The sequence below is a fragment of the Staurois parvus genome, unplaced genomic scaffold (assembly GCF_062004578.1).
Source record: "Staurois parvus isolate SC_StPar_1 unplaced genomic scaffold, SC_StPar_1.0 ptg000530l, whole genome shotgun sequence".
In the NCBI taxonomy this organism is placed as follows: domain Eukaryota; kingdom Metazoa; phylum Chordata; class Amphibia; order Anura; family Ranidae; genus Staurois; species Staurois parvus.
Genome location: NW_028318326.1, coordinates 5,100,862 through 5,123,992, shown reverse-complemented (window position 1 = coordinate 5,123,992; position 23,131 = coordinate 5,100,862). Strand labels below are relative to the sequence as shown.

Genomic DNA, 23,131 nt, shown 5'->3' with positions numbered 1-23,131 from the left:
ACTGCAGGAGAGGCGACACCTTCTATCTGCTAAATCAAATCTTTTTTACTAGTTGGGAAGTTGATCGGGTAGCTAGTAAACGCTGCCAACACCCATTCCATGTTTTCTTCGTTATTTATGCATTTATTGTAATTGGATGATGGAAGTTATAAAGAGTTTTGTATACACGATACATCTAATGACGGTGCGTTTGCTGTAATTGTCGGGATGCTGCCATTTCCAGTGACCATGAGAACATTATTATATATTTCTAATGTAATGTCCAAGAATTCGCTTTTTCTACTAAACACACCCAATCTATATCTACACGATGTGTCGTTTACTTTACTTCTGACCATCTGCTCCCAGCTATCTAATGTAAATGAGTCCCTGCTTGGAACAACAGACCTTCTTGCTGGGATGACACTTCAAAGACGGTCACCTGTGTCGTGACCCCTGGCTTCCCCTGGTCATCTTTGATATTGCAATGTCCCTTTCTTTGATAAGAATCAAACCCCCCTTCGCTTAAAAAAAAGGCACATTTAGGAAACAACCCTGATTTGCCGGGACACTTTGTACGTTCAGCTTTGTACACACCTCTTGGGAAACTTTAGATTGGGAATGGAGGCTGGCACTTGTTAATGTCCTATCAGATGTCCTTTGTGAAGATCAAATGTGTCAAGAGACAAAAGTGTATTTGGTAAAGGAAGTTTCAGTGTACACGCTTCCTTTTTAAATGTTTATTTCTGTAGAAAACGAAGGCCAGCCTATATCTGTGACATTGTGACAACAGGATGGCATGCTTCCCACCCAATCTATGCAGGGAGCCAGGGTCAGTCACAGTTCAGCTCAGACAAGGGGGGTATTGTGATGTCACAGTCTACTATCATCACTGAGTGGGATCTCTGTTTTATCACTCACAATCCCAAGGGTACAAATATGAAGTACTTTTCTATTATTGCATTGTATTGATAAGAACATCAGTACTGGAGGACCCAGGGACCCTTCAAAACGTTTGGTATGTTGATGGAAAACACATGATTCCCCTAAGATCAGAAATATCAGTTTTATGGAAAAGTGAGAATTATTTTTATGTGTTATGAAAAAAAACAAAAAACAACTTTTGATGTATAAATAATGTGAGTATATATTTGTATGGTACTTTATTTTACAGAATCAACATGTTCTGTTAAATTTTTATTTTAATAAATCCCTCTCCCTTCCCTTTCTTTATCTCTACATTTCTTTCTCTCTCTACCTTTCTCTCTCTCACCCCCATCTTTCTTTTTCTTTCTTTCTTACTCCCTTTCTCTCTCCCTTCCCTTTCTTTATCTCTACACCCCCCCCCCCTCTCTCTCTCTCTCTCTCTCCCATCTTTCTTTTTCTTTCTTTCTTTCTTACTCCTTTTCTCTCTCCCTTTCCTTTCTTTATCTCTACCTTTCTCTCTCTCCCCCATCTTTCTTTATTACTCTTTCTCTCTCCCTCTTCCCTCTCTTTCTTTATCTCTACCTTTCTCTCTCTCTCCCCCATCTTTCTTTCTTACTCTTTCTCTCTCCCTCTTCCCTCTCTATATTTATCTCACTCTCTCCCTTTATCTCCCCCCTCATTCCTCTTTCTCTCTCTCTTTCATTCAATGTACAAAAATGCCCATCACCAAGTGTGCTTGGCTTCAGTGCCAAAAAATACTAGAGCTTTTTTGGCACTTTTGTTGCCCAATGGGCATTCCATTTAAGTTGATGGGCTGTTGCGCCAAAACGTGGGATGGAAAATGCAATGCATCACATTGTTCAAGTGTATATATAGCCTTAGCATTGCATGAACGTGTGCAAAATTGCTTCCTTTCCTGCAATGCATAGAAACTTTTGCAAACACACATTAGTGCCATTCATTCTTAATGGGACATCCACACATCTGTGAACGCGCACACAAAAATGCATGGTGCCACAGCTGTTGGTTCAGCGCGCTTTCCAAAAAATCAGCAGGGACTTCTGTTCAGCATTTCTCATGCATGGGGCAGCCCAATGAAAAGAATGGGCTGACCTACATGAATGATATGAATCCCAGCCAGGGCTCTCAGAATACAGCATATTTTACTGTAGACTCCTGCAACCCTTCTAGACCTTAGACCAGGGGTAGGCAACCTTACAGAGGTGGAGGTCTACCTGAACAACATGAGAGAAGTCAAAGATCACCAGGCACAGTGTTGCCTCCTCACACCTGATTTAGACCTCTAATTCCTGTGCAACTATATCACAATCATGAGCATTGCATGGCAATCATGGATTTAAATCAGGGGGTGAAGAGGCAACATATCATCAGCCACCACCTGTCAAACACACTCACATACACAATTTTCAGAGGAGCAGCAGTGCCTGCTGCACATGTGAATGAGCCCTTAGTTGCATTTAGTAGTGCACCCTTAAGGCTTGTTCACACAGAAAGCTTGGGGGTGGTAAAACCCTGCGGTTGAGTTGCGCTTTTACCACCACCAATCTCTACCCCCTTTTACCTGCTGAGGCAGTAGCCAAAGATGTACACATGCCACAGCAGGAATTAAACCCTCTGTTGCTTTTGGTGGGTGCTATCGCATGTCAATAGCAACCCATTCAAGTAAATGGGGCCACTCTGCAAGCATCCCGCAACTGCATGTGTCTGCAGGGTTCAAGGGGTTAAAGCAAGTGGTGAGAAAGCAACGCAATACTGCCTGCTTTAACCCCTTGTTTTCTGTACTGCATAAGGATACAGGGCACTTGAAGAGGGGCTCATTCACTTGAATGGGTCATGCTTAGCAGGTACTACACCTACCACCCATGACAGGGCATATAACTCCTGCTGCAGCTGTGACATCCCTGGCCACTGCAGCTAAAGGGGGTGTGGTTGGGGCAGGGGTAGTAAAAACACATCTTAACTATGCGGTTTTACCCAAACTACAAATGTAAATGAACCCTTACTGTTTTGAGCCCCCTATAAGGCAGCTTTCACACTGATGTGCTGCCGTTTACCTGCACAATGGGTGCAGCGCATTGTATCTGCAACTTTCTTGGGTTAGCTGCACTTTGCCATAGAATTCAATTCGGTATATCCTGCAGGTGTGGTGCACTTTCTGAAAGCGCACCAAAAGGCCTGCATTCAGGAGTTTTGGTATGCTTTCAGAAAGTGCGCCAAATCTTCAGGATATAATATAAGTCTATGGCTAAGCACAGAAACCCCCCAGGAAAGCTGCAGGTACACGGCACTGCACCTGCGGTGTGGGTAAACCGCAGCACATCAGTGTGAAAGCAGCCCTATACTATCACATCCAGTGTATTGCTTCATACTGACCTAAAGATCGTTTCTAGCTGCTAGCACCAGTCTGGAAACCACTAGCCAGGGTAAGAGGTGGAGTGCAGTTGGTATCACTCTACATGGGGCATGAGCCAGCACTACAGAGGAGGCATCGGCTTATGTGGCTCTTGCTCCCTACTACAGCTTCAACTATACAAGTAGTCCCTTTTCTCTGTTTGATGCTCTAGGATGGTGGGTCAGCAAGCCCAGACCACAATCTACCAGTCACCTGGCCAAGATCTACTGGAAGACCACGATCTACTGGTTGCTGACCTCCACCTTAGACCATCCATAGATTTAGGGTGAGGGACATACAGGCAAGATTAAACTATTTCAGGCAAGTTGTAACACACACTTTCTCTACAATGACTTTCTCATAAAGAGAACCTTCTTATTTGATCTTACTCCCTATCTGAGTTCACACCGTTGTAAAATAAGGAGTCCTGCCTTCACTGGCTGCAAGCTTGTTCAAGACCAGTGACTTGGAAATTACTGAAGTCACAAGATCATGTGTATAAAACTCAATGAAGTGTGCATGAAAACCCAATGTAAACTGATGTCTCTGCAAGTGAAATCTGCGTGTCAGTTTCCATCTGTTTTTATGCACGTATAGTGTGAATGAGGCCTAAAAGTTCTCGAAAGGTGAGTTACAGTCAGGTCCATAAATATTGGGACATCGACACAATTCTAACATTTTTAGCTCTATACACCACCACAATGGATTTGAAATGAAACAAACAAAATGTGCTTTAACTGCAGACGGTCAGCTTTAATTTGAGGGTATTTACATCCAAATCAGGTGAATGGTGTAGGAATTACAACAGTTTGCATATGTGCCTCCCACTTGTTAAGGGACTAAAAGTAATGGGACAATTGGCTTCTCAGCTGTTCCATGGCCAGGTGTCTGTTATTCCCTCATTATCCCAATTACAATGAGCAGATAAAAGGTCCAGAGTTCATTTCAAGTGTGTTATTTGCATTTGGAATCTGTTGCTGTCAACTCTCAAGATGAGATCCAAAGAGCTGTCACTATCAGTGAAGCAAGCCATCATTAGGCTGGAAAAACAAAACAAACCCATCAGAGAGATATCAAAAACATTAGGCATGGCCAAAACAACTGATTGGAACATTCTTAAAAAGAAGGAACTCACTGGTGAGCTCAGCAACCCCAAAAGTCCCGGAAGACCACAGAAAACAACTGTGGTGGATGACCGAAGAATTCTTTCCCTGGTGAAGAAAACACCCTTCACAACAGTTGGCCAGATCAAGAACACTCTCCAGAAGGTAGGTGTATGTGTGTCAAAGTCAACAATCAAGAGAAGACTTCACCAGAGTGAATACAGAGGGTTCACCACAAGATATGAACCATTGGTGAGTCTCAAAAACAGGAAAGCCAGATTAGAGTTTGCCAAACGACATCTAAAAAAGCCTTCCCAGTTCTGGAACAACATCCTATGGACAGATGAGACCGAGATCAACTTGTACCAGAGTGATGGGAAGAGAAGAGTATGGAGAAGGAAAGGAACTGCTCATGATCCTAAGCATACCACCTCATCAGTGAAGCATGGTGGGGGTAGTGTCATGGCGTGGGCATGTATGGCTGCCAATGGAACTGGTTCTCTTGTATTTATTGATGATGTGACTGCTGACAAAAGCAGCCGGATGAATTCTGAAGTGTTTCGGGCAATATTATCTGCTCATATTCAGCAAAATGCTTCACAACTCATTGGACGCCGCTTCACAGTGCAGATGGACAATGACCCAAAGCATACTGCAAAAGCAACCAAAGAGTTTTTTAAGGGAAAGAAGTGGAATGTTATGCAACGGCCAAGTCAATCACCTGACCTGAATCCGATTGAGCATGCATTTCACTTGCTGAAGACAAAACTGAAGGGAAAATGCCCCAAGAACAAGCAGGAACTGAAGACAGTTGCAGTAGAGGCCTGGCAGAGCATCACCAGGGATGAAACCCATCGTCTGGTGATGTCTATGCGTTCCAGACTTCAGGCTGTAATTGACTGCAAAGGATTTGCAACCAAGTATTAAAAAGTGAAAGTTTGATTTATGATTATTATTTTGTCCCATTACTTTTGGTCTGTTAACAAGTGGGAGGCACATATGCAAACTGTTGTAATTCCTACACCGTTCACCTGATGTGGATGTAAATACCCTCAAATTAAAGCTGACAGTCTGCAGTTAAAGCACATCTTGTTCGTTTCATTTCAAATCCATTGTGGTGGTGTATAGAGCCAAAAATGTTAGAATTGTGTCGATGTCCCAATATTTATGGACCTGACTGTATGTGTCTCTTAATGCCTTGTAAAGAATATGTAAATAGTTTCATGTTCATTTTATAGGTGCAGCTGCACTTTAAAAACTCCAAAATTCTCATATACAGTATTGTATAAGGAATTCACTACCTAAAGCGCATGTCCACCCATCACTAATATATCTGTTTTGGCATTGGTATAGAGCAAAAACACAGGTTCATATTTCTCTTAGGGATTCCAAAGTTGAGATATCTACACTTGGGTTCCTAGATCTGCACACAGGTTTCTAGTATGACTACAAGCACAGAAAAAGAGCTCTGAACTGCATTTGGCAAACATCACCATAACTGTCCCCATGGAATAAAGGAAGACAGCATGTAACTCACTCACCAAACTTTACTGAGATATTTTAGTTGGACACAGTAGGTAGGAGATAAATTATGTATGAAATATACATGACTATATTGAAGTACATCCTTGCTGGCCACTTGACATGTTGAAACTTCTGTCTATCTTAATGAAGATATTCCTAAGTGCTTCTTATCATTGCCATTCGTATGCATTGAATAATGGTTATGTTCTGGTGGGATCACTGGAACAAATGATCAGACACCTATCTGTAGGCTCAATTTTCTGGTGGCCAAAGACAGACATGATCTGACTGTTCTTAGGCATTTACATCTCCTGTTAGGTCACCAATACAAATCGTCACCTTAAGTGTAGCCCATGGAGCAGTGTGAGGGCCGTACTGAGCACCCCACTGGTGCTGTTTAATCAAATGGGAAAACAATAATTGGACAAGGTTTTTTAATCTGTTAAATGCTGTTTCCTATAATAATCTTCGAGTCAATGGGGTTGATTTACTAAGGCTAGGTTTACACCTATGCAGTTTGCGTTTGAGCTGTTTCTGCATTGCGTTTTGCATTTTTACACCTGCGTTTTTGCTGCATTTTTGATGCATTTTGTGTTTTTTTTATAAACTTTTTTTCTTGTTGCTAGGCAGACTAATAAATGTAAAAGCAAAATGCATCAAAAACACGTCAAAAACGCAGCAAAAATGCACTACATGCTTTTCTGCAGCGTTTCCATTGAAGTCTATAGAACCATAAATGCAACAATTTGCATTAAAAAAGTCCCTGACCCTTTCCAAAAAATGCATTGGTTGAAAACGCGGAGATGTGAATGTTTCCCATAGGAAATAATGTTAAATGGACTGTATTGTGTTTCGGCAAAATGCTGCTGAAAACACTTAGGTGTGAACCTAGGGTAAAACTGGAGAGTGCAAAATCAAGTGCAACTGTGCATAGAAACAAATCAGCTTCCAGGTTTTTTGTCAAAGCCTATTTGACCAAGCTAAAGTTATGCAGGTCATACATGGGTTGAATTCCGAACAAATTTTCTTTAGAAAATTGGAAATTTTGTAATCCAATGGTGCCACCATTGATTTCGAAATTCGACCAACCAAGCCTTCAATTTCACATGTTGCTACAGAAAAGAATTTTCGTGACCAAGAATTTTCTTTTATTTGCAGGTCACAGCTCATGCTCATTTCTTTTTTGATTATATTACTTGCATGATTCTGCCATCATTGATTAGAAATTCATTCATTTTTGAAAAAATTTCCAACTTGCCCGATCACTCATTTTGATGATCGCACAAATATTGCCCATTTTTGTAGCCCACTTATGGTGCAAAATTTGAATGAAAATTCTTAGAGAAGATTTTCTTAAGAAAATTATTTTGGAATTCGACCCATGTATGACCAGCTGATTAGCTACTATACACAGCTGTGCCAGATTTTGCACTCTCCAGTCTTAGGCTAGATTCACATCTGTGCAGGTGGTGCTGCTGCGGATCCTCACGAAAATCCGTGCATCCGCACCACCCGCACAGAAAAAAGTGGACCCGCGGGCGGGTGCCATTAGTTCTATTGGCATGCTGCCCGGACTGGAAAATGCAACCGTACTGGGAACCGAGGTTCCCGTGTGAGCTGCGTTTTTGAAAGAAGTGCAGGGACTTCTTCTCTACGTGTCACGAGGCACGGGAGTCCATTCAAATGAATGGACTCTCGTAGCCATGCAAAACGCAGCCCGCACGGCTGCATATATGTGAACCAGGGGTTAGTAAGCCATGGTTCACACTGAATGTGACTTTGAAGTAGCGTGATTTCAAATCTGCAGACCAGTGAGATTTGTACCTCCAATTTCACTGTGGCTTGCGACTTCATTTAACAGAAGTCAATGCAAGTCACAATGAAATTGGAAAAAAATAGTGTAGGAATATTTTTTTAAATCACGCTACTTCAAATCGCATGTTACAACTGAAGTCGCACCGCTGTGAACCAGGGTTAAATCAACCTCTATGTGTCTGCATATGCCTCATTTGCATTGTCTAATTTACCATACTGATTGATTTACTAAAGTAGTTGAGAAAGTCCACTAAAAAAAGAGTGAATATTCACTTTAACTATGCATCTGAAAAGCTGATTTCTGTTCATTTTTTAAATCTGCACACGACTGGATAAATTAATTATTTGGATTCCTGTATAAATGATTGAATAAATGGAATCAACCCTCCTTTTGAGTACATTTTCTCAATTCTCTTAGAAAATCAGCCACAATAAATAATTTGGCTAGATCTGGAGACTTCCATCTAATGGTAATAGAAACAGTCATACATAGTTAGCCCAGGTTTACACCAGTGCAACTTCAGGTCCAACATGCTATTTAGAAATCAAATCTAATGTATTCCTATGGCACTGTCTTATTAAGTGCGATTTGAAGTAGTGCGATTTCAAAAATTGTTCCTGCACTACTGATTTCATTGCGATATGCATTGACGTCTGTTAAATTAAGTAGCAAGCCACAGTGAAATCGGAGGTACAAATCTCACTGATCTGCAACTTTGAAATCATGCTACTTCAAGTAAAGTAGAGCAATTTCAAAATTGCATTCAGTGTGAACCAGAGCTTACGTGTTGATTCAAACATTGCTATAAAAATTCTGCCATCATTGAGTCAACTAATTTCATTCAAAGTCCCTTAAACTTTTAATTGAATTGGATCCTAGACATGTCAAACAGGTTTTTGTTTTTACAATATGTATGATTTTTCCTGAATAAAAACTACATTCACAGTTAGAATTTAATTTGTTTGAGAAAAAATTTCCATCCTGCTCCTTTGATTTTTCTTCATTTTCATCACTGCAGTTGAAAAAACATTAACATCAATTTGACACCATTAAGAGATTCAGTATTGGAAAAGGAACAGTTTTGAACCTAATTCTAATAGTGTATTGCCAACTCTAGTCGGTAACTGTCAGTGCTGCTATTTAGAGTTGCACAGAAATACAGGATAAGAACTAGAATTGTAGAGAATGAGCACACAAACATGGCCAGAGGGAATGAGGCAGAAAATGTTAAGTGGGATGTTTCAAAGTAAACCATGCAATGAATAGGCAATGCATGGAACAAAATCATGTAATACATGTAAGAGTGGGTGGAACAACTTAGGACTAATGTAATGATCGGCTTGGGAGATGGAACACAACAATGCTCAGTGTCAGTGTGGTGTGGGTGGGAGCTGAATTAGTCTGGACAGCGATGGAGTTAAAATAGACCTCACATAACAATCAGGGTCATGACTATCAGACAGGAGGGAATAATAATCAGCTTATAGCATAACTCACCACTTCTGACAAATTTTACCTTGTAAGAAAGGCAGTGAAACAATTAGCTTTCTCTTTAAAATTGTAATCTTAGATTGTAAGCTCCTTGAGGGCAGGGACCAGGGGCGGACTGACCATTTGGAAACTCGGGCACCGCCCGAGGGCCCGGGGTCAGTAGAGGGCCCCATGAGATGCCCCTGGTACCTTTTTCATAGGCTTTTTTGAGTTTGGGCAAGGACACAGGGGCCCCATGATCCCCTATTGCCCGGGGGCTCCATGAGTTGTCAGTCCGCCCCTGGCAATGACTGATGCGAATGTGAAATATATATGTGTAAAGCTCTGCATAAATTGATGGTGTAATATAAGTTACCTGTAATAATAAGAAATAAATACATTAAACACCTTGTTCCTTTTTGCATCTTAGATCAATGGAAGTATCGATTTTACCTGTATGGGTGCACCCACTGAAATAGAGAAAATGCCATTGTCAAAGTTATGGGCATGACATAGCTTGCAATAAAACAAACAAATGAAAAAAACCTCAAAAAACATAAAAGTAAAATAAACAATTTAATATACAACATACAATAGAAGTATTGGTGGAGCACAGCCTTGAGAAAGTAGGGCTGTGCTCCACCAAAAAGGGGAGGCCATGCCACTGTGTGAGCAGGCAGTTTACACCAGATTTTGTAAGAGGCAAGCACACAAACGGCACAGGTATGTACGGGCTTTCTCTGGTTTCTGCAGCTCTAGATTGGAACATGCAATCCTGTGTCCGGGTTTTTCTAGACACTTGCAATCTGGAGTACACAGCTGTGAGGTGCCGTTATATACTCGGGTCTGAGAATAGCTCAGAGGTCCCAGTTGGAGACCGCTCCCAGTGGGGGAGACAGAAGGTCTTATTGAGGAGTCAGAGGACCCAGCCAGAAGCCGGGAGACAGATGTCTCGGTTCAAGGAGTCAGGTCGGCTACTATTGGGGTGTCAGGGAAACCCCCATCCATAGACCAGAGGTGGGCCTTACAGAAAGAAACTGTGTCAAAAGGCTAGAGAGCCAGGTATCCAGGAAAGGTACTGCAAGTGAAGCCGAGTGAGCTTTAATGATGATTGACAGCAACTCCCATACAGAGCCTTGCTGCCATTTTATAGCAGAATATTCCAGCAGTGTACTACACTCAGTAACTTGGACCAATAGAGGTCACTAATGATGCACTGCAGCTTGGCAGTGCCCACCATATTATTGTTATTGGAAAAATTAATATGTCTACTATCTGCTACTAGGGGACTGATCTATTTTCTTTACATGCCATTGGTTGGTTTGCATCACTAGTAAAGACCCTACTGAAAAAAAATTGATGTTTGTAAGTTCTTTCAGCAACTTCTCACCCATATTTTTCTCTTGCTGGAAATTGACAAAACTGGACAGATGATGATAAATTGTGTTTTGGCTTTGCTTTGGAAACTGGTTGATAAGTGCATTGTGATAAACATGAGACACGCATTTTGGACCTTGTTCCTGCTCTGAAAAAATACAAAACTTGTGTGTTTTTTTTTTTTAAATAAAACGGTAATTTGTATTGTACTGTGGTCTATACCCTACCCCTCCCCACATCACCCCTGCAAGTCTTTACTGCTCACTGATACTCATAGGAATGAATGATGAATATACAGCCTAGGCCTTGGCTGACTCAGAAGATTTTGACAAGTGACTTTACAATTTCATGAGCAATATCTGACTGGATTGGTGACAAGTGAGTATATAAGAAAGCTACGTATGTATGGTCAGCTTTAAACTGGCCATACATGTGTATGCTAACAACCCTAGCCACTAGCCTTTTTATCATTTTTTTATTATTATTAATATTATTTTTATTATAAGAGAGGTTTGGGTTTAAAAACAAAACAAATAATCATACTCACCTAGGTAGATACAGCTTTGGTCCAATGCTACATTTGTCCCCTGCCACCTCTAAGACCCAGAACTGAGTGATCAAAGACCACTGATTGCTCAGTCGTCAGCCTTCAGTGAGCAGAGAGCCAGTGACTGTTGGTTATCGGCTTTCTGCTTTGCCCCTCCAGCACTCACTGGAGAGCTCTGACTGCTGGCACTGTTGGCATGTTGCTGGGAGGCCAAGCCAGCTGCTAGTCCAGGCATCTGGGCAGATTCTGATATTAACGTTGGGATATCTCCAGAGTCAGGGCTGGCTCTGTGACATCAGCTGACAGTGGGCTTTAGCTAAGTGCACTCCTGTGATCCATAGGAGAAGGGTCAAAAGAGCTTTGGCCCTATTTCTCCTTTAAATAGGACTCCTTCATTATAACTACAAGCTAAAAGATTTTCTACAAGTGTAAAATTTCTAATATTTCTTCATTGCAATATAGTCATTTTCATTTGCTACTTGTTTGATGGGATACAAGTCTGCACAGAGCTGGAATTTAAGTTAGAGATGTTCCGGGTAGCCCCTGTGGCTGCCTCCCACTATATGCCTTGATGACTTCTCTATTTTGCCGTGAATGGAGATGTTTGTTTTTCCTGTGCTCTTTGCCCTTTTTCAATGCTGTACTGGATATGTTTAGTAGGTATCTTTTTGTTATCCCGAAAAACCAAAAAAAGTAGATTAAACATAAATCAGAGGCATACCCTACAAGTGGTCATTAATATGCTAAAATGGTTTCTAAAGATGACCACACATTATAAAACAAATTATTCCCCCCCATGAGTTGTTAGTAACTCGAATGTTCGTAACTGCCTTTCTGACTGCTGGCACTCTCGGCTGTCAGAATACCTGAACAGTGCCTGTGTCTGATTGGATGTAGGAGTTGTTCAGCTGATAATTTCCCTACAGGAGAAGTACAGCCAAAGTTCTGGATTACAGGACTGTATGTTCGTTCTGCACTCTTGTGACCCCTTTTCAGTTGACAGCAGGCTGAAACCCGTTGTCAGCTGACATCACTCAACTGGTTCAGGTTGGGGAAAAATTCCGGCTTTCAAGTCAGGATCCACCCCAGAGTCTGGAGCGGCACCTGGCTCAGCCTTTCAGTGCTCCACTGAGAGCCTCAGCCAGGCGCTCCTTCCCCCTCCACAGCCCACTGCTCCAGTGAGCGCTGGTGGGGGCAGAACAAACGGCAGTGAATGACAGTCACCGCTCTCTGTTTAGAGCAGCTGTGAAAAATCAGCGGACATGTGATCGCTGAGTTCACGCACTTAGTCTGCGGTGTATAGATGTAGCATCCACCTAGATAAGTATAATTAGGGGAAAAAAAATAAAAGCCAAATTTCTTTTTTAACAATAGTTGATTGAACAATTGACTTTTGTTGAAAGGAGTGGTGCTGGCAGGGTCGCACATTGCTTGAAATTTCAACCAAGCTAGTAAGAATTGTTAATAATTCAAGCAATATATAGCCAGCTTTAGACTTGCAGGTGGGGCTGGGGGAAGGCCATGGTACAATATACTGTAGTATACTGTGCAGTTACACTTTAAATCAATGCAGTGTACTGTGTCTTCTACTGAAATATTTTGTTAATCTGTCCTTTATATATTCCCTATGTATTATAAATATAGTACAGTATTCATATGCCAACAATGATGCATACAAAAGCCAGATGCTATCATACTTTCCGTTATTTGTAGAAGATAAAGTAATTAACTATTGCTTTCTGTTGCAAAAATATCTTGCGAGGGATTTGTCTCTCTCAACACAACCTAAGTGTCCTGGGAGAATGGTATAATGCTTCTCATGAACAACATTATTAATAATGTATTAAGCTTACATAGGTATACTTTAATGTGACCCTTCAGAATCCTAGTTCTATCTAATGCTTATGGTGTATGGGTATATAATGGGATCTTTGTATGTATGGGGGAGATTTACTAAAACTGTTGCACACATAATCTGGTGCAGCTGTGCATAGTAACCCATCAGCTTCTAGGTTTTATTGTCAAAGCTTAATTGAATAAGCTGACGACAGAAGCTGATTGGTTACTGTGCACAGTTGCACCAGATTCTGTGTACACCAGTTCTAGTAAATCCCCTCCCAATGTTTCTCTTTTAATATGTACATAACCTGAATGTTGTAGGAAAGGGGAAAAACGTTTTCGTTTTTCAGAAAAGTATGGCCATACTTAAAGAGCCCGTCACCACAAGTGAAGGGATGGACGCTGCTCAACCGACCCCAGCAGCCACTGTCACCAACTTAAAAAATTGCAAGTAAAATCATAGAAAAACAAGTATATTAAATGCTTACTTGAAGTTTTTCCTTTACATATACACATTTATTTTATTTATTTGCAATGTGAATGTCAATTCCCTAGCACAGCCTTCTCCCTTCTTGCATGTCATGGCCCTCTCCTCTTCTGGGAGTGTCCAATTACTGTCAGTGCTGACCCAGCAAATCCTTCCCTCCCATCACTTTCCTACATAATCGTTTATGTTGCAGAAAAAGGGGAAAACTGAAGAGTTGCTCTGATCTGCTAGAGGTGCTAACATCACATCCAAGATGCAGCACCCAGCAGCAGTCTAAGGGTTTTGGATGTCTACTCAAGGGATTAGTTTACAGGTAAATAATAAGCATTAAATACATTATATACTGATCTGCCATAACTTTGTGACAACCCCACTAATGTACAATAGCAGCCTGTTTACAGGTAGTTTTAGCAGGGTCAAATGCTTTTACATTGAGTGATAATAGGCATTAAATACATTCTACACTGATCTGCCCAGGGGCGGATTGACAACTCATGGGGCCCCAGGCAATAGGGGATCATGGTACCCCTGTGTCCTTGCCCAAACTCAAAAAAGCCAATGAAAAAGGTACCAGGGGCATCTCATGGGGCCCCCTACTGACCCCGGGCCCTCGGGCAGTGCCCAAGTTTCCAAATGGTCAGTCCGCCCCTGGATCTGCCATAACTTTGGCAACCCTCCTAATGTTGAGCAGGTCCCCCTTTCCCCTCCAAAACAGCCCTGACCCATCAAGACATAGACAGCACAAGACCTCTGCATGCTGTGGTATTGGACACCAAACCATCAGGTAGCACATCTGTAAGTCCTGTAAGTCCTGTAAGTGGCTAGGTGTGGCTCCATGGATCGGTTTGTTTTTCCTGCACATTCTACAGATACTTAATTGGATTAAGATTAGGAGAATATGGAGGGCAAGTCAATAGCTTGTTGTGTTCCCCAAACACAAACTCTTTGTTGTGTTCCCCAAACTATTCTTGAACCATCTGTGCAGTGTGGCAGGGTGCATTATCCTGATGATAGAAGCCACTCTGGTTCAGTTCTGATGCTCACGTGCCCATTGCTTTTGGCTATGCAGCCCCACATGCATCGAAGTGTGATGCCCAGTTTTTCTGCTTTCAACCCATCAACTTCGTGAACAACATGTTGCTGCCTAATATATCCCACCGACTTTCAGATGCCATTGTGGCAAGATAATCAATGTTATTCATTTAATCTGTCAATGGTCATATGGCTAATCTGTGTATGCGCACACTGTTTATTCTTATGGGAAGATTGTTGTTGAAATGGATGGTCTGGTGATAGAGTTCTTTGAAGCACATGACAAAGCAAAAAAAAGTGCACATTCGTCTGTGGAATTAATCTGTTTCTTTGTCAAGAAGCTTTTCCTACATAAAAGAGTAGTCTGTTTACAGGTAGTTTTAGCAGGGTCAAATGCTTTTTCATCGAGTGGTAACAGGCATGCTTTGACCAGCTGAAAGAATGGGCCAGCAGTTCATGGATGTTGTCCATGTTCTCACCGAGGCAAAGTTGTCCTGCTGGACAATATCTATAAAACTTTTATTTATGTTGTAGAATTTAGAGTCCACAGAGGACAGAGCATTGTGAAACCAGCTAATAGCAATACATTTTTAATACAAAGACTTGACCAAAATGTACTAGAGACAAAAAGTACTTAACTACAAGAATTAAGAGACCACACATGACACAGTAATGTAAAATTGGCCAGCAATTGGATAATTTTAATGAGCAAGGCTAAGCCCAAATAAATAGAGACAAAGAACACAAGCTGGAAAAATATAGCTTGCTGGTCATGGTTCAAATAGAAGGGCATCTAGTTCATTATGGTGTAAAACAATGTGGGGGGCAAATCTGCACATAATTTTACCAGTACTATAAATCTTGAACCTGCAATGTTCACCTCGAATCCATAGAAACCGTGAAACCAAACCACATCCGTAGTCATGAATTCATAGTAAAGGCCCCTTGCTATACCTGCTAAGCAATCATAGCAGTTAAAATGATAGATTATTTTCTGAAATGTTTCACGTCCATGTACTCTTTTCTTGAAAGCATATTCCATTTATTAAATTACTGTCAAAACTATATGTGGCATAGCTGTGTTCAAACATTTTCTTTTGCCCAAATAACACCATAGTGTTTGCAAATGACCGGAAAATATTTCACATTTACTAATGTTGAAAAATCATTTTTCAGTGCAAAGATAAGAGAAAATCCCATAGTTTGAGAATATCTGAATATGACCATCTCATAGTAACATAAGGCAGTGCTCAGCAGGCCCAGGAATATGATACAGAATTCACACCTACCAGAGGAACTACATCAGAGTATTGTGTTAATTCAGATCTCCATCGCATCAATGAAATATAATCTACAAAAATGTAGCGCAGGGTAACCAAATGATGAATGGGGATAGTTGGTGAGAGCTACAGTGGAATATTAGTTATGCTGAACATGTTAGCCTGGAGCTAGTAGAGATGAAGTAAAAAAAGAACAATGTGATTACACAAATTCTCCAATGTACTGATCAATGGAACCAAATAAAATTATTTTGGTTATGTGTAGAAGCTGTATCTGCATGCTTTGCAAGGAAGTAGAATGCAAGTTATATACAGCGTTATCAACACGAGAAGGACCATTGAATAGCATTCTGCAATAAGCATCAATGTGTGGTAGCCTGTCAGGACCCTAATTTCATCAGTTTAATGTAGTCCGAACAAAGAAATTGATTTCTTCTCATTTCTTGCTCTTGGTTAGGGAGCTTGGCACTTTTTTCACGAATTGGATACAGGTCAAGATATACAAATGCTCACCATGAAAAAAGAAACATATATGTGAACCCATCACTAACATTAATATCCCATATAAGTTTTAAGATATTAATATAATTTTAAAAGTAATTTTCAATTGTTTTAAATCACCAGCTTTCATTAAAATTATACATGGTGATCCTGCCGTGAAGGGCCTTATGCAGGCACTTCCTGTCATAGAGTAACAATTCTTTGTTATTGCCTCCCAGTTGTGCTCCTGTTGTGTCACCTTCCGACGGAGACTACAAATGGTCATTTCAACACACTTATGCTGACCAACAAAAGAAATAAAATAGTGGTAACTCAAATTACACTCAGTAGCCCCTACTGTAATACTATCAAAAAGGCTATAATGCCCTTATTTTAAAGCCCAACTCCGGGCAGATAGAGAATGATCCATTGCAGTGGGGCTGTGCCAGCACTGCAAGGGTTAATTGCTCCTTTTGTCTAGTCACTTAAGCTTTGAAAGCTTTTACCCTCTTCATATACAGGCCATTTTTTGCTATTTAGCACAGCGCTACTTTAACTGGTAACTGCACACTCATGCAATGCTATACCCAAATACAATTTATATAATTTTTTTCAAACAAATAGAGCTTTCTTTTGTGGCATTTGATCATCACTGGATTTTTTATTATATAAACGGAACAAAATTCTGAAAAAAAACCCAAAACAATATTTTTTATTTTCTGTAATAAAATCTATCATACAACAAATGTAAAAGTCAAATTTCTCCATAAATTTAGGCCAAAATGTATTCTGCTACATGTTTTTGGTAAAAAAAAAAATCTCACTAAGTGTATATTAATTGGTTTGCATGAAGGTCACAGCATCTACAAACAATGGTGAAAATACTAGAATATTTTATTTATTTATACTAGTGGTGGTGGTGGTGGGACTGTGATAATGCAGTTGGCAATCTGACACTAACTGACACTTTGTTGGAACTAACTGCCACGGACATTTCCAGTGACACTAATACAGTGTTCAGTGCTAATATACACTGTCACTGTACTGATGACATTGGCTGGGAAGGGGTTAACATTTAGAGGAAATTAAAGGGTGAACTATGTACCTAACAACGTTTTCTGTGTGTACTATGTTTTGTTTTTACTAAGCAATGTGCTGGTTTTTACTCCTTGTATGGAGAAAAAACTGGTACATTACTGCTGTCTGTAGAGAGCCCTGTGTTTACCAACACAGGGCTCTCTTCTGTCATTCTCCCAGCTGATCAGCGGGTCCCAGCCATAAATCATTGGCCGGGACCTACTGATGGGCTTGTGCTGGACCTGCTGATGGGCTTGTGGTGTATCAAATGACAGCACAATCAGGGAGGCGCGAGCACGTGTGCCCCCTACCCTGAAATCACAGATCACACACATGTACGTGATCTTGCACAGGGGAGCTGCTGGCCCACAGTATAGCTGCATGGTCAAGTTGGAAAGTGGCTAGGGGAGAGGAGAAATTGTTTTACTTACCTGATCCTCCACTCCCCACTATCTGGCAGTGAACTTTCCCTTGGCATCCTCCCATCCAGAACAGGGCTATGAATCCTGCTCTAGTCTTGATGATGTCAGGACCCTAGACTGGTGGAGATTGGGGAGAAGAAGCTGTATGGGCTGGTCTAGCTGCAGGGAGTAGAGGAGGTTTAGGTAAGTATATCTCCTTTCATTGTTCTCCTGGACATAAAGGAGCATTTAACCTTGTAGTGTAGGCACAACCCCACTACAAAGGATTATTTTTCTTTTGCCCAGAGTTGAGCTTTAATGAAAACAAACAATCCCACCCAAAAAAGGACTCCATACATTCTAATATACAGTGATCAGCATATACTGTATAAGTACACCCCATTTGAAAAGTAAGATTTGAATCAATATCTCAGTGAACACAAGAACGTCTTCCAAAATTTTGACAGAACTGAGTTTTTTTTATAGAACATTTGTTTAGCTCATTACAAGTAAGGTTAATAATATAACTTAGATTACAAAATCTTCAGTTTTACTCAAACTAGTTGATGCAAAAATGAATACACCCAACAACAAAAACTACTACATCTAGTATTTTGTATGACCTCCATGATTTGTAAGGACAGCAAAAAATTCTTCTAGGCATGGAAACAGGTGGCAACATATTGCAACATTTATCTTTTTCCATTCTTCAAAAATGACCTCTTTTAGAGCCTGGATGCTGGACGGAGATTGATGCTCAACTTGTCTCTCCAGAATTCCTCATAGCTGTTCGATCGGGTTCAGATCAGGAGACATACTTGGCTATTGAATCACTTTCACCCTGTTCTTCAGAAATGCAACAGTGGGCTTAGATGTGTGTTTTGGATCATTGTCATGTTGGAAAAGTACATCTGTGAATTCATGATACCATCAATAAAATGCAGCTCCCCGACACCAGCAGCAATAATGCAGCCCCACAGAAGGACACTGCCACCACCATGCTTCACTGTGGGCACAATGCATTTTTCTTTGCACTCCTCACCTTTGCGAAGCCAAACAGTTTTGAAGCCATCAGTTCTAAAAACATCTTGGTCTCATCACTCCAGAAAACAGAGTCCCAGTAGTCATCTTCCTTTTCAGCATAGTCCCTGGCAAATTCTATGTGGGCTTTTTTGTGCATGTGCTTTAGGAGAGGCTTCCTTCATGGACGACACCCATGCACGCCATTCCTCTACAGTGTATGCTGTATTGTGGCACGGGAAACAATCACCCCAGTTTGGCTTTCTACTACTTTAGCTAACTGCAGTGAACTTGCATGGCAGTTTCTTCAACCCTTCTCATCAAAAGAAGCTCTTGATGACGTGTTAACTTTCATGGATAGCCTGGACGTCTCTGTGAGATGGTTGCAGTTCCATCTTTGTTAAATTTTTGTATCACTTTTGCTACAGTATTCTGACGGAGTAAAGCTTTGCTGATCTTCTTGTATCCTTCACCTTTCTTGTGTGAAGAAATAATTGTGACAGCGTTGTGACATTTCTCTTCCATGTGGTGCCATTGCTGACAGCATGAAATGGGAAGGGGTTTTCTTTGTTAAATAACGCCCTTATATAATCACCTGTCTGCTGGACACCCAATTCATGAAAAATTAGACTCGCCTATAGTTGAATTCTTGTTAGGATTTTGTTTGACTCAAATTTAGCTTTGCTCTTAAGACTTTTATTGGGGTGTATTCATTTTTGAATCATGGTCTTCAATGAATTTGTTAGGAAAAGTATTTTTTTGTGTTAACAAATTAACAAATCTTGTTTGTAATCAATAGCCAACATTTGTGGGAGTATTCTGTCGCATAGTGTCCCATAGAAAATGTTGATTCAGAAAGTAAATGACTTTGGGGTAGCACAGTGGCTAAATGGTTAGCACTTCCTCCTGGCAGTACTAGGGTCGCTGGTTCGAATCCCAACCCCGGCACCACCTGCCTGGAGTTTGCATGTTCTCCCTGTGACTGCATGGGCTTCCTCCAGGTACTCCAGTCTCCTCCCACACTCCAAAGACATGCTGGTAGGTTAATTGGCTCCTGTCTAAATTGGCCCTAGTATGTGTATGTATGAATGTGAGTTAGGGATTTTAGATTGTATGCTCCTTGAGGGTTAGGGACTGATGTGAATGTACAATATATGTATGTAAAGCGCTGCGTAAATTGATGGTGCTATATAAGTACCTGAAATAAATAATAAATAAGTAAAGAAAAGGTTTTCTGACAAATCTGTTGGGGTGTACTCAGGCATGCTGAGCAATGTATATGGTATAATGTAACCAGAAGAACTATGCAAATAGCAAATTATAACATAGAGTAAAAAAGTTTAAATATAAATGTGCAAGCAAGTCAATTAATGCCATGACAGAGTGTATGAAAACTTACCACCATGCTGTTAGTATAAACCGGAGCATGAATCCAATGGGCTGAATGACATAAAACACAACATAAGCGTACGGAAAATTAGTGATATATAAATTAATTGTGTAATTGTATAAATTCTTGAATTCATCATACTAGGCCACCTTCTTCCATTTCTCCGTGGTCCAGTTCTGTGCTCACGTGCCACCCATCGCATGTGCTTTTGACTGTGGACACTGGTGAGCATGGGCACCTTGACCAGTCTGCAGATATGCAGCCCCATATGCAAAAAATATGACAATGCATTGTCTGTTTGACACATTTCTTTTGGAACCAGCATTAATATTTTCAGCAATTTGAGCTATAGTAACTCTTCTATTAGATCGGACTACATGCACCCATGACCCTGTCTCCAGTTCACCGCTTTTCCTTCCTTAGACCACTTTTTGTAGGTCCTGACCACTGCAGTCTGGGAGCATCCAACAAGAGCTGCAGTTTTGGAGTTGCTTTGACCCAGTCATCTAACCTGTACAATTTGGTCCTTGTAAAAGTCACTCAAATTCTTTTGCTTTCCCATTTTTTTTTTTTTGCTTTCAACACATTACCTACAGGGACAAGCTCACTTGCTGCCTAATATATCCCACTCATAATGAGGTGCCATTGTAACCTATCAATGGTCATGGCTGATTTGTGTATATAAAATCAATGGCAGATATTTATGTTAGACTGCCGTGTATCTTTAACCCCTCTCCAACATTTACATCAACACTGACAGTCTATGAGGCTGTCAATATATTTGAACATCATAATTTTTTGTTGTATGTCATAAGGACTGGTAAACAATTAACTAATTGGAGAGAACAGATTGTACAAATGTTTCAGAGGGTGATATACAATTCTTTGACTTTATATTTCATGTGTTTTAATGAATTTTCTTGGAAAACCTAGCATGCATGTCCATACAATAAATAAAAAAGTATTCTATATTATAAAACAAATGATGGTGTTTAGGAATTATACCGTACTATTACCTACGTCACTGACACCTACTTCTCACTAGTCTTGAGATTTTAATATTCAGAAATGATGGGCCTGGAATACTCTTTTATGATGGAATATGTCAATATGTGCTCCTCTTTTATATCATAAGTATCACAACTTTGTCTTTGCTAATCACATTTATTCCACCTGCTATAAGCTTGCATCGACTGCTCATGAAATATGCATGAAATAGCGAGCTTGAAATGAATATACTGGATATACTTTGTGATACACTTGAAAGAAACTTGATAAACAGTTATTCATAGGCTCCTTGGCATCCACACACTGCAATATGGAGGTTAAAAGGATATTAAACCTTGGAATAATACGGGAACATAATACAAAGAAAATACATTTTTACCTCCTTCATATTCATGTCTGCAATAAGATAATTCACCAAATAGGTAAGACCATCAGAATCTTTTCCCCTTCTTTTAGAAGAATTAAGGTCGCAGTTCTTGACCTGTCTGAAGCTATGATAGTAATCCCTTTGAGTCTGGGACTCCAGATGTCAGATTTTCCATTGTTCTGGAACCTCAAAAGATAAGGACCCTAGTACAATCTAGTGCAAATCTACTAATTTTTGCAAAAAATAAACTCTGAAACCTTATTTTGGGACCTGAATCATTGCTGTACTCCTCATTATCTTCAAGTGGAGGGCTACCGTAGCTACTTATGACCCAGGAAGAAGAAAATTGGGCTCAGTGGCCCGTGATATCTTAGCATGAGCTACTAATAGACTACATTAGATATTTAAGAAATAGCTGCCCTAATTGTGTTTTGTTTTCAGGTGTGGGGCCTATGCTCATCCCCTGCTTATTCACTGGAACTGTTCTTGCCTTCTTTACTAGGTTTTACAGAGAAGACCAAGTAATCTGATAGGAACTGAGATTTTACTTTTTTTTACCAGATATCTGACTAGTGAAAACCCACGGCAGAATTTAAAACACTGGCAGAAAATTCACTACTGCTCAGCCTGTGCATTGCTTTAGTGTATGTGCGTGTGTCAGGATTAGAACTGGGGATTTCTTGGATGACAGGCACCTGATTTTTGGACCAACGACTTATATATAGTACCTAAAAATCTAAAAGTAGAACAAAAGTGGAACGTTTGACTTCAACTTCATTCTGCTGAGCGTGTCCAAGATGGCTGCTTCACCATATACCCCAACAGCAGACAAAGTGTTTTCAGGCCCCACAGAGAAACGTAATAATAATAATAATACTAATGATAACAATAATAATCTTCCTTATTATAGTTGAAAGATAGAGAACAGCTCAAGTCTAAGGCCCCTTTCATGGTTAGATTTCAGCTTTTAGCTGCGGTTAGAGGAACTTGCTTACCACAGCTAAATGCAGACAATGCATCCCTATGGCTCCATTCACACATAGCGTTTAGCAACGTTTTCATAACATATGGTTTTATGCGTTTAGGAAAAATAAAGTTGACCGCATCCAGGAGCGATGTACTGCAGCTATCTGTACATAAACGCAGTTAATCGCAGTACAAAGAAAAAATAAGTAAACAGTTGAAAAGGCAAGAATTTACTACCATAGCTAAACACAGCCGCGTGCAAACGCAGATAAACGCAATGTACAAACACAAGTGATCTCTGTGCCAGGAGTGTTGGAATTTCAAAATAAAAAAACCTGTATTCACAAGCAGCAGAATAACCGCCCGTGTGAAAGAAGCCTAAGAGCCTTAGGGCTTGTGTTGATGGGTTGATGGTATCAGTTTGACTTGAGCTTGAGATGCTTCTGATATAATTAATAATTTATTGACAAATGTATTTGAACTGCAGTTAACCTACTTCTCATCTGCACTTGACCTGCTTCTAGTGGTTTTTTCATCAGCATAAACTTGTAAGGGGATGCAAGGCCCATCTGACATGGACAAAAGCCCTCATTCAATGAAGAATGCTTATTATTAAGTGTGCAATGAC

The 23,131-nt window shown here is 40.4% G+C and overlaps 1 protein-coding gene across 1 annotated transcript in view; it reads left to right on the top strand.

The window, feature by feature from the left end:
• Nucleotides 1-23,131, top strand: part of MTX2 (metaxin 2) — a 269,812-nt gene that overhangs the window by 118,528 nt on the left and 128,153 nt on the right. The window lies entirely within an intron of this gene.